We start from the raw sequence: 13,342 nt of genomic DNA on the forward strand, positions 1-13,342 counted from the left end.
GCGCGGGCAAGGACCCTCGGGTCCCGTGATTGCCGCAGTTCCTCGGCAGATCCCGGCCATGTGGCTGGAGAAATAAACATCTCTGAAACATCTACCAAGGATCCATCCATATATATTTCTTTTCCACGGTCTGATACGTGTTACAGTACACTGTAACAAGGATGCAACTTTTTTATGGACAAATGTCCTTAGGAGACCTTATAGACACAGGTGAGTATGGGAACTGTTTTTGTCCTTTGCCCTGCAAGCAGAACAGCACAGGAGACATGGGCACACACACAACAATTTCCCAGATGAATTGCTTTGAGTTTTCCTGGCAAGCCTAAAGCACTGCATACCGAAACATACCAGGAAAACATGTTCTCTTTGGGCACAATGACCAGCCCACGCACACTGGAAAATATCCACACAAACAAACACTTTTCCTGCAAAACATACACACACACAGAACCACATGTGCCCTTCTTTTTAGAATCACAGACTCATAGGATGGTTTGGGTTGCAGGACACCTTAAGAATCATCTAGTTCCAATCCCCCTGCCACTGGCAGGGACCCCTTCCACTATGCCCCATCCAGTCTGGCTTTCAAAATCTCCAGGGATGGGGAAGTGGCCACTGCATCCACCATTTTAGCTGGGTTTTAGTTATTTGGCTCTTGACTGGAAAGTCTGAATGAATGTGTGAAGGACAAAAAAACCTCTCTCAGCAAAATGTTAATTACTAAAGCCTCTCTCTGATCAAGGATAAATGGAAAGGTGAATCAAAGGTAAACTGATTTTGACCACAGAAAATTCTGATAACTTGAATTTTTCTATACCATCAATTATATGTGATTTGAGGAGATAAAACATTTCCTGAGCTCTTCCTGGAGGAGATTAGCAGAATATTTTGGTAATCCCTCTGATCCCTCAGGAGTGAGTGCTATTTTATTAATCATTATGCATGAAGGGTTGATGTTAGAGACTGCTACAAACAGAGTTAAGAAATGTGACCAAGAGTTCACAGAGTGGCTGAGGGTGGCTGGAGGTCACCTGGTTCACCCCTGTGCTCAAGCAGGGCCACCTAGAGCTGGTTGCCCAGGACCATGTCCAGATGGCTTTTGGGTGTCTCCAAGGATGGAGACTCTTCAACCTCCCCTGGGCATCCTGTGCAAGTGCTCAGACACCCTCAACAAAAATGTGTTTGCTGATGTTCAGAGAGAACTACCTGTGTTTGCATTTGCCCCCATTGCCTCTGACCCCGTCACTGGATGCCACTGAACCTTTTTGAAAGGTCTTTAGCTTTAGACTAAGATGACAGAAATCTTGCAGGGGCTTCGTTCATTTGGACTGCAACATGACAGATAGTTTGATCTCTTCACATTCATATCCTCTCCTGCAATTAAATGAAGTGTATTGTTCCAGTGTCTGATTGCATGTGGGAGGCAGGGATGTAGTCTGTACTCTGACTTACAGTGTTCTAGAATTAATGAAAAAATTTTCTACTTTTTTTTAAATGGAGAAAAAAAGTTATTGTCTCCTTTTTCTTACTGCCTTCAGGGATCATCAGGAGAATTCTTGTAGCTACATGTCTCACAAGTATTTAAAGTAGTAAAACGTATAATAGCATCTTTTTCCTTCTTCTTTTTCTTCCTTTAGAAAAAAACCTGTGAGTTACATGGAAGTTGTTTGGTGTTGTGTGGGTGTTTTATGTGTGTGTCAAACTTGCCGGGGGAAAGCTAATGAAGAACGAAGAGTTTTGCCTACGACTTAAACACCTCTCTTCCAATCACTCATTTGACTGGCATTTCGGGGAAAAGACAGTGGTTTGAGGATTGAAGAGAAGTCAGGAGTGTGGAGGTGACAGACAGTGATGCTCAGATGTGGCTGATGTTGCAGCATCTCTCTGAGTTTCCACCGTAAGCCTCCTCTGTCTGGGGACATGACAAGCTGCCAGTTTGCTGCTCTGTACTCAGACTCCTCTTGCTCCACATGCCTTGTGGGGCTCAGAAATGCCCAACCAACCCCATGCACTGCCAAGGGGGCAGCCCCGTGTGCCTGGCAGCTGTGAGGCACCTTTGCTAACAGTTGTGTGGGTCTCATGCTGGCTCCTGGGAGCGAAGCTGATCTGGTGAGACAGGAAGAGTTTTTGGCAGCCCTTTGCTTTTCTTGTTGCTTGATGCTTCTCCTTGAGACAGTTAAAATGGGCTTTGCAAAGAGGCAGAGCCCAGGTGTATGAACAGGGGTTATCACTTGAGGATAATACAGCATATCTCCTGCATGAGAAAGCATTCCCTGAACCTGTTAGCAAGAGGGTCTGGGAAATACAAGCATGTCTTCATTTAAGATGAGACTTAGATGATCTAAACCACGGTTCTGAGAAAAGCTCAAGAATTAATCATGTAGGTGTCTTTTTATTTGGTGAAATGGGAGAGAGCACAGTGGGGCTTTCTCCTTTAGCCCAATGTCCCGGTAGCCAAATACCTCCTGGGAGTGGTTCATAAAATCCATGGACAATAGCAGATCTACTACAGCTACATCACCAGAAAATGGGGAAATGTATGTTTTTTAATAGGTGACATACTGTTTCTTTGACTACTGGCCATTCTTTGTAAATAAGAACATGAATGTCCAAAGGCAAAAATATTGATGCTGTTTCAAGCGCTGGCCCCTGTGGTCTGCACAGGAAATCACTCCTCTGCAGTTGGGTATTACACACCAAAATCTTTACCATTGGTAACTGCAAGTGTTACATGTATTTTCAATCCTGGAGACAAAACATCAGGCTGAACTTCTAACCCACAGTTTCATGTTGAAAGCACCCACCCTAAAGATGCCAGAGCCACTGCTTTCTAGCCCTACAACAGTCAGTGGAAATGGATGCTGGATTTGCCAGCTGAATTTTTGAGTATCTGCTCAAGAAGTGAAACACGGATGCACCCAGGTCATGGGTGGGAGCAGTGCTTCAAAACATGCCTGTTATTGATGAGTTTCAAACGGGCCACATGTGGTTCTTATTTGGCTTTTCAAAATCCTTCAGGCAAACAGCAAGGAGTCACCACCTAGATAAGTGTTGCTCTATTGGTAACACTTTGCATTTCTTAATTATTGTCAGGTTATTCCCAAGCAATTCTACACTGCAAAACGGTAGAAGATGCCTGGCTGAAGCAAGGACCGTCTCACTGCCCATACTGTGCTCTGAAAGCATGACACTGTCCTTTGGGTTGGTGCTATTCTCGTGGTGCAGCCCTGCCTTCGCCTGTCCATAGGCTCCATAGGCTCCATGTGGGTCCCTTCCCCTGCCTCATCGCTCTCCCCATTCCCACGGAGTGCCCAACATCACTGAGCTGATGCTGAAGGCACTTGCTTGCAAATGCTGTTGAAAGAGAGGAGAGGTTGTTTCTCACTTTCCATGAGGTTAATACATAAAATATTTATTTGTAGCTTCAAGTGCCAGGTTTCTGGCCAAAACGTGCTCTTCAGAAGGTTCCTGGAGGCTCTGCTCTTCCCCTCTGGCCACTGACGTGGGCTGCTTCTCTGAGCTCCCTTCCACTGCTGCCGAACCAGACATGGATACCCCGGACTTTCCAAGGCACCAGCCCATGTTTAAGCATTGCAGATAGATGCCCAAGGCATGCAGACAGGCAGCTTGGATCTTGCCTTTGATCTGTGCACACACACACCATCCTCTTTATCTTTTACTACCTGTTGTAAAATCCTTCCCTCCAAAGGGCTGTGATCCCAGCTCGGGTTTTTTGCTGCTCCCCTGCTGCAGATTCCAAAAGGATTTATGGGAGGTGCGAGATGAAAGAAAGGCTCAGAGGAAGAGCTCTCAGTGCAGACAGTTTCTGGTGAGCAGTGTGGGACTGGCAGTGCTGGAGAACAAAACACTCTTGGCATTTGCAGCTCAGGTTTCCACGAAGGGAGAGCCGGGAGCTCCTGTCCCAGCACTCACCGTGCTGTAACCTCCCCTCGGTGCTGCCTCAGACCTGTCTCTGAGTCAGACAGCAGGGAGGGGGCACAGCAACACCACGTAATAATGTCTTTATGGAAGTGGTGAGTTCCCACTGCCCAAAGCTCTCTGAAGCACACGCTGACATCAAGCAGCGGTGTCTTGGTTACAGGGCAGGCTAACTCTTGCAGGATATTTTCTGTCCTGTGCTTTGGAAGTTGGAAGTGATGCTCCAGCAAGCTCTGCAGTCTTACAGAATATGAATTGTCCTCTTTTGAGCCCCTTACCAGATGACCTTTTGTATTTCTGAAGACAACTTTTGCACGCTAGCCATGTTACTCATCTGTATGGGAGGTACTGTTTGGCTTGAAAAAAGCACCAAAGCAAGAAGAGGTCTGAGTGTGGCTGGTCCCACACTCCTACTCGGTGGGCTGCTTTGGGGTCATCATTCCACATTTTATTATACACATTTTTCATAAACCCACTCATCCCAAAAGCCTTTTAAAGTGGGAAAAAGAATATAAAGTGGGGGTGGGCAGAAGAAAGAGGGAAGCTGTAAGGGTGGACAAGATTTGCCCCTTGAAACTGAGTGGAGGGGAAGGAACCCACCCCATTCTACAGATTTCAGAGATACAGGAGCAAAAGACATCTCCTGCTGTTTTGTAAGCCAACTGGAAAAGTGCTGGGACAAGAAAACAGCCCTGTGTGGGCAGTCAGAGCAGAGCAGCTTTGCAGCAGGTAAAACAACTGTGGATGTTGCTTGTGCAAGAACCTTCATTACATCACCTTTGAGCTGAACTGAAAAGCAAGTCACCATAGCTGAGCAGGCTCACAAAAAGAGGTTTTCTTAGGAGAAAAAAATTGAGAGGTTAAGTGACTTTGCAGCAGTTTTAGTTAAGGTTCTGAGTTCAGGGTTCAGTGCTGAATTTATCTTTGTTGCTGCCCTGAGCTGGTGCTGTGTTTCAGTGGGAAACAAGCTGAAGTCTTGGTATGGAGACAAATCACAGCACATGTGCTGTTGTGGTAGTGTTGAACTATTTACATATCCTCGAATTTTATGAATTGGAATCTCTTAATCCGCAGTTTCATCCCAGCAAGTAACGCTCCAGTGTAGCACCATGGAGCAGCACATTCCCTGCCTCCTGAGTGCCTGTATTGCCCTCCGTGGTGTGTCTCCCACGATTGTTTGCAGGCCACAAGGTCTGGGTTTGAACAGACGATTCATTTCTCTGCTGTGATTTCGAAGCCCTGTCTGCATGTCAAGAGATGAGGTGGGGAGAGGAAAAAAATCACCTACCTGGGGGTCACTGTGGAGCTTCATGAGGCTCTTGCCTTCACTCTCCTGTAGGAAACCACAGATCAGAACTTCCCACTGCCTGCTCTCCATCCTCCTGTTTCCTCTCTCACACAGACACTTTGACAACAGGGACTCTCCTCAGTAGGGACCAGAGTGAAATTCAACCACCTACAAAGAAGCTAAATTTTTCCAGGACAGTTGACTGTGGGAAGAGTTAACCAAGCAGCTTACCATTACTTGGAAGCAAAAATCTGAGGTTTTTTCTGAAAGATTATGACCAGGAGAAGTAGAAGGCCCGGAGGCTGATGTACAAAACAAGGGTGAAAACCTATAGAAATGATAATAAGAGGGCATCTTGTGGTATGATACCAGTAGTCACTTGGAGATCTGGGATTATTTCTCCAGTTTCTGCTTGAGTTCTGAATTTAGCTGCCTCAAATACTTTGATCATCCCTCTTCCTCATGCTTAAAAATTACTGCCCTGAAGCCAAAATGTGAGATGCTGACATTAACATTAATGCAGCCTCAGACTCCCAGCCTGCTAATCCAGAAAAACCCCACAGTAAACCACTCTCTTGATCCAAATGGTCAATGATAGGCACTGAGAAAACTGCTGTGAGACATCCCAGGGTGAACAAGTGCCCACAGGCATGTTAATGGCAGAAGAAAAAAACCCATGTTTCACCAATATTTGGATTTGGGCAGTGCTGGAGCCTGGTATTAAAGACCTGAAGACTGCCAGGATCTCACCTGCCTCTGGAACATCACTTCAAGGCCCAGAGCAAACCCTCCACGGTCCATGAGCTGTTCCTCATCCTGGTAGGAAAGTTACAGAAGTGATACTAATCTAAATCCACATGTCAGAACTCAGATTGCTGCCATGGTTAGGAAAATTAACAGAAAAAATCCAACTCAAAATCTGGGGATGCTCATTGTGGAGCAAGAGCCAAGGAAACTTGTTTACAACTCATTCTCCATTTAGAACAATTAATCACTGAGCCTTGATTGCATTTCCCACAAATTACCCAAAGGATGCCTGTCTGGTTGGATTAAGCCAAAATGCCCTGATGGAGTCAGTAACTGCCTGGGTTATGGATGAAAACTGGCAGGTCAACTCACTGATTTACCAAAAAAAACCAAAGAGAAACTATCTATTGAGGGACCAGGTTTTTTGCCCCTTAATTGCTTTCTGATACCAGGACTGAATTCATAACCAAGGAGGTGATAACCTGAGATGCTCTTGAACCTCTCCAGTTGTAGGGTCTTCTCTGGCCATGAAGTCATAAAATGCACTAAGAAATGCGTTAAGACGAAACTAATGAAAGAGGAAAAATGGAGTTTTGGAAAAAGGAACAATTTCTTCCACTATTCTTTGGAAGAGCTACTCTCCTGAGGAAGCAGCAGCAGGCATGGCCATAACAAGAGACACAAATCTGGACAACACCAGAAAATATGAGTTTTTGTGGGAGACACATCCCCAAGGTGAGTCTACATTTGGAAACTCTCAGCTGTTCCCTGGCCAGGGTCTCAGTGAGGGGCACAGGATCTGCAGCTTCTTCTCCAACCATGGATTTTATCCCACGTTGACCCTCACCTTACCAGCTTGGTCATGGACTTGCCTGGACACTGGGAATGAGCCTGGAGATCTGGCTGATGGCCATAATTTTATGTGCATGCAGTGTCTACATGGCTGGGTCAGACTGCCAGAGGTTGTCACCCCAGTAAGAAACGAGACAGAAGTTATAAGTATCTAATTCATCAGATATTGGGTAAGTTACACACAGAAGCTGAATTTGATGTGAAAGCAAGAAAGTATCTTGATCTGAAATGGGGTTTTTTGTTTAAATGAGGGAAAAAGCCAAGATGGATGTGTGCTATGCTCCCAGACCTTCCCTGAAGGTGCATGAACTTTACAGATTCTTATCTGGAAATATTCAGGAGCATTCACTTAGGTCATTTTCAGGCATAAATCAGACCTAGTACAGATTTCTATTTAGTTTTGCACATAATAAAGTATCTAGCACATAATTTCTTGGCATTTTCAATTGCATTTTTCCTCTATACTGCAGCTATAAAGTGATCTCTGATGCCTAAGAAGCATCAATGAAAATAGAGACATCAGCTATTAGGAAGTCTCTTATTTGTGCACTGTATCTACAAAAAGAATGCCTTTCTTCAGTTAAGCAGTGAGCTGCTGTTTTAGTCTGGGTCTCCATGTCTCCTTTCCTGTTCCAATATAAGATCTTCATCAAGAAGAGTTTTCCATTTAGGAGATCCTGTCTACACCATCTTTCTCAATACACTTGCAATTATTTTGTCTCCAAATGAACTCATTTGCATTTTGTAATCCATTCTAATTCCAAAACATATTTCAGAAAAATTAAACACCAAAGAGATATTCCAGAGTACATTGCAGCTGACTTTTCCTTAAAGTAGTAATTAATGATAAAAGTTTCTTCTCTCTTGAATTAGCATGATCTAAAATTAACAGCCATAGGCAACCATTTGAGGTGTAGAATGCTGCTAATCAGATTGAATTTAAAGCACCAAGTCATTTAGTTAAATAGTCAGGGAAGTCACCTTAGAAAGTCAGTCTGGGCCACCCAAAGACAGCTGGGCTGATGCTGGTTACAGACCTGCTCCTCAGCACTCTGAGCCAGGAGTGGGGCAGTAGTGGAGATAAGGAGTATTTAAACATCTCCACTTCTTTTTTCTTTCTCAGTCTGAACTTTCAGACCATCATTGAAATGTTTTAGACAAATGGCAAGGCTATCTTTGGGTCCCTGTGAAGAGACCAACAATGTTGTAGTTGTGCAAGTGTGTTAATAAGAGTCTGCAGAGTTTGCAGAGGATGCAGAGAATGAAGAGGAACGAGGGGCAGAGTACCTCTGGTGCAGGAGAGAGGACATTGGTTCATAACTCTCTCTCCTGTGAAAGGTGTGGCCTTTAGCTGTGGATCCTAAGGAGCACAATAGACATGACATTAGGAAGCATTTCTGTAACTGAGAGGGTGTCTGAACAATGGAACAGGCTTGTTAAAGAGGTGGTCAGTGCCCCAAGCCTGTCAGTGTCTAAGAGGCATTTGAAAAATGCCTTTAACAACTTCCTTCAAACTGGTGAGCCCTGAAAGGGTCGGGTAGTTGGACTGGATGGTCTGTAGGTCCCTTCCCCATTAAATAATCTATCCTATTCTATATTGATTTAAAGGACTTTATGCACTAAAATTCTCTTCATCACACATGCCTACAGATTCCCTTGTGGAACAGAGAGCTCCTCTATTGGACATGGGTCCTGGCTGTCACAGGGGTCAGCTGGCTTCTCAACCCAAGCCGGGTCACACCCTGGCTTGTTTCTGCTGCATCAGCCCGTCCCAGGGCTGGGAAGAGCTTGTCCTTGGAGGTGCAGCCTGAGGCAGGTGTCCCCTGTGTCCTTGGTGTTGTCCTTAGGACTGGCACACTGGCAAAACATAGCCCATGCTTTGTTCTCAAGCAGCCTGCTCCTTACAGGACTGCCTGGGAATGGGACTGCTCCTGCCTGTCAGGTGTCCCGAGACCCACATGCCGCTGCTTTGCCTTTTCACAGCAGCCATTCCCAACACACACCGGCACTTCTGGGGCCATAACCTTTACTGGGATTTTATCTGATTCATGTAAAAGATGGTTCTGTTTAAAAAAAGAAAAATGGGCTAACAGATCAGTTTTAATACAAACATGATCAAGCTGTGCAAACTCGAGCAGAGTAGCTTGTCAGTGCTGGGGTTTTCAGTTCAAATCCCAGTGCTGGCAGAGGTAGGAAAAGCCCTTCAGAGACACCTCTTGCCTTTCAAGTTGTTTGGTGTTTCTCAGCTGCACTCTGCCTTTGCAAAGCGGCTTTCTCACAGCAGCAATCGAATTCATTGCCTGAGGAGGGACAAAAGCAATTCCCACCACCTATTCTCCTAAACAGTAATCTTTTTTAAACGCGTTTATGGTGTCTCTTTCCGTGGAGAGAAATGTGCAGAGTAAGAACAGCACAAAGCTGTTTATGGTGCATTGGCTGAGCTATCAGAGGAAGGCAGCAGCGTGTTCCTCTGTCTCCATCCCACAAGGAAAACCAGCTCCTGTGCCCCCTGTGGGAAAGGGCTGACCACACGAGGTGCACAACACGTCCTCGTGTGTCACAAATACAATCGGGGCCGGGGGGGCTCTTCCCGTGTCTACGGAAGATGTGCCAGGCAGCTTTGCCTCCTGCTCTGCAGGGTAGTTCTCCAGGGAAACCCTGGATACAGCAGCTCCTGCTGCAGCAGCAGGAAGGCAGAAGCAGGGCTGGTTCAGCTGGAAGGAGCCTTGTGGACCAGGGCCCTACATGCCTGCTGCCAGGTTCTAAGGGCAAGGAAATCTGCACACACCTGCAACTGAGTTTTCATACTGGCCTGCTTGCATATTTTCAGTCTACATACACAAGCTCTAGGCAAAGGAAGCATTTTTTTACTTTTTTTCCTTCCTACAGCGTCTAAGCTGTATTCCTGTTTCAAATGGCACGTCCCACAGCAAGGGTCCATACTGCTCACACTCCTCTCACCCACCTGGTGAATGAGAGGTATCACTGCAGGAGGGGATTCCTGAGACCAGGCACATGAAATAGCCCGTGTACGTCTGTGGCAAGCCCTTTATCATGTTCAGTCAATCCCTGTGAAGGATTTTGGAGAGGTTGGAGAGGTGTCACAAAGTGAGATCACTCTACACATTACACTTGACTTGTCCTGGTATCCCACTGCTTGCTTCAGGGCTGTGATTTCTTGTCCAGAACTGCTCATAGCAGTAGTTTTCTTTTGACAGAAAAGGCATGAAATCCTCTGTAGTAAGGAATGTGTGGGTTTTCACATGCTGTTTCTGCCTTGTTCACAGTTTGCAGGCAATTTAAAGGCAGCTATTGAAGATACCAAGGCATGCTCTGTCTGTTATGGGAAAAGCTTTTACGAAAAAGCCTTGGATAAGATGGGCTGGGGGGTGTTTCACAGTGCTGAACATCCATAATTTTAACCAACTATACTTTAAATAGTACCCTTTTTAACCTGTCATTTGAAGCAGTGCCTGAGAATATTCCCACCACTTCAGAAACCCGGTGTAGCATTTAACTCCTCTCTTCTGAATGGCTCTTTCAGCACAGATTCATTCCCCAAATCTGTTTTTAACAGGAGGGCTGCCTTGAAAGCTGTGCAAAACACACAAACCTCAGAACAAGATATATGGTAATGCCCATTACTGCTTTCCACAGCACTGCCCAGCTGCTGTGGGAGCTCTTTACTTTGCTGTTTAGAAAACACTCCCATGTATTGACACTTGTAAATGATAGAAACCAGACGTATGTTTGCAGCCTGGTGATGTGCAGAGGGGTTTTCATCTGGACCTCGGCGTTCCAAATTCAACTCTTTTCAAAGAAATGAAGGAGCCATTAAAAAGCAGCAAAGTTTAATTTGGGAAAACAAGACAAATTTTAAGCTTACAGCCAATGAAGGGGTGGAAGATGCTTCTGGCTGTGAATGTTTGCATCTGTCCTAGTGCAAGAATCAAGCCCGCCCAAGGGAGCATGGACATGTGGCCTTTCAAGAACTGGGGACACAATATATGGCTTAAGAAGGATAAAAAGTGCTAATTACAGATGAAAACATGAAATCACAGAATGCCTTGGGTTGGAACTTTAGACCATCTAGTTCCAACACCTCTGCTGTGGGCAGGGACACCTTCCACTATCCCAGGTTGCTCAGAGCCCAACCCAGCCTGGCCTTGAACACTGCCAAGGATGGGGCATCCACAATTTCTCTGGGTAACCTGTGCCAGGGCCTCACCACCCTCTGATTCAAGAATTTCCTCCGAACATCTAAGCTAAATCTCTTCTCTTTTATTTTAAAGCCATCCCCCCTTGTCCTATTACTGTCTGCCCAGGTATAATCAATGAAGGGAATAAAAGTCTCATTTGTTAAACAAAACAGACTGTTCATTTAGAAAATACCCACCATTTAAGCTCAAATCTCCACTTTGGGGAATACTTTTGGATTACACCCATTGTATCTGTGACTGTCTTAGTGCCACTGTTATCTCTCTATCGAAATTTCTATTTGCATTGTCTCTCAGTTGATCCTGTCAGGTATATCTGTGCTGGTTTTGCATGTTGAGACACTTATTCAATCCCCTCCAGAGCACTCAAATCCTGCACATCAAAGCGTCCAACAGGCAAATCCAGTTACTTCCAACTAGTGTTGCTATAACTAGGTTTTGTAGAGGTTTCAATATGCAGAAAAGGTAGAAGATATTTTCAATGAATAAATTGAGAAGGATTTAGGTGTTTTATATTTACTTGAAATTCAATAGGCATGCTTTGTAATGCTTTCTCCACGAGCTTCCCAAATGTGCCAAGAACAATGCACAAGCTGAAAGCCATCATTTCAAGGCGCTGCAGGCTTTGTTCTGCTCCAAAGGCAGTTTCCCCTCATCCTCTGGATTTACTTCTACTTGCAGTGTTTAAATTTTAATACTGAAAAGCCAAAACCCAACCTTCTACAGTGCCCAGGGAGTTGTATGTCTGTGCTAATGGATAAGAATCTTAAAAGTGACTTAATTTTGTTTGCTGCCATCTGCTTCCCCCCAGTATCACTTTTTTGGCTGAACCAGTCCAGTACAACTTGTACTGAACAAAGTTGTATCCATGTCAAAGAGCATCTCCCAACTACTGATCAAAATGTGTCTTGGACCTGGGGATCCTTAGCAAGTGCTGGACAACATTTCAAGTGTTTAATGGTAACACTGGGAGCTCAGCTTCATCCTTACCCCATTTCTTCTCCCATTTCTTCTCCCACCAGCCTGATTTCACCCACAATCAACATTGAGCTCATGGTCTGTGCCCTCCCTCGCATACAGACAGATCCAAACACATCTTCTCTTCCCAAAATGCAGCTTCAGGCTGTTGCATCTCCTTCTGCAAAAATCTTCCCTTCAAACCAGCCAGGCCACATCTCAAAATGCAAATGCCACAGACAAACCTTCAGGGCATCTCTCAAACCTCCCATATTGGCCTGAATGAAATCCCCAGAGAAGACTTGCCCAACAATTTAGCAGAGCCAGGGTCCTTGTTGAATCGCCACATCTCCACATCTTTTGGAGTGGCAGACCTGTCCTCCCTATCACCTGTGGGCACCACAGAGGCTGCCCATTGGATCTCTTCACTGACCTCCACATCTCATCTCATCTCATCTCATCTCATCTCATCTCATCTCATCTCATCTCATCTCATCTCGGAGATGGCTCTTCTGGGGTCCACCACACATCTGATCGTGAAAGGAGCCAAATTCCTGTTGTTATTAACCAACACAGATGGAAATGAGATGTGGATAGGTGATATTTCTACCACCACCATCAGCCCCTTCAGTTCAGTGCCTATATTTCAGAGAACGGGGGGGTAATTTCAGTGTTTAATTAAATTTTTAATTTATCCTGCTTAGTCTTATATTTGTGGTAGCCCTTTTTCTCGCCAGTTTTTCCTTTGTGCCTGCAGTTAACTCAGCTGCCTCCCTCATTTTTTTTCCATAATCACTTATTTCCCTGGTCTTGCAGGTTGGATTTATGACTTTTACTCAGAATCCCATAATGTCATGAGGCAGCTGAGGATCAATTTTTTCCTCATGCATATTAAACTCAGCTGCACAGGGAGCTCATGCTCTACCAACCACTTGCTTTCTAGCAAAGGTCAGAGTCAGAAAATGGAAAGAAACACCTCCTGCTGTGTTTCCTCCAAACTCTGTGAGATCCTGCCTAATCCAGATGGCAGTGGGGAGAAGTTGAAGGGAACCTGACCTGACTGCCAATTGCCAGAGGTCCTTTCAAACCCAAAGTTTTCTCCAGCCCCACAGAACTGCTGTGAATGCCACACCTCCGCAAATTACACCAACAGGCCCAACTCCATTGCCCAGCCCCAGGCTCACACTGAGTCTTTTTTGATGATGAATTTTTGCCTTCTCTGCTGCCCTGCACATCTGCCAGTAAGTCCCAGGTTGGCCAGTATTTCCATGCTTTCCTCTGTATCATGGGAAAATCTCTATAGCAGGTTGTGGGTCATTTTTTTTGAGCAGGTTTGCCATTC

This window comes from Corvus brachyrhynchos, unplaced genomic scaffold, assembly GCF_000691975.1.
Source record: "Corvus brachyrhynchos isolate BGI_N302 unplaced genomic scaffold, ASM69197v1 scaffold52, whole genome shotgun sequence".
Classification (NCBI taxonomy): Eukaryota; Metazoa; Chordata; class Aves; order Passeriformes; family Corvidae; genus Corvus; species Corvus brachyrhynchos.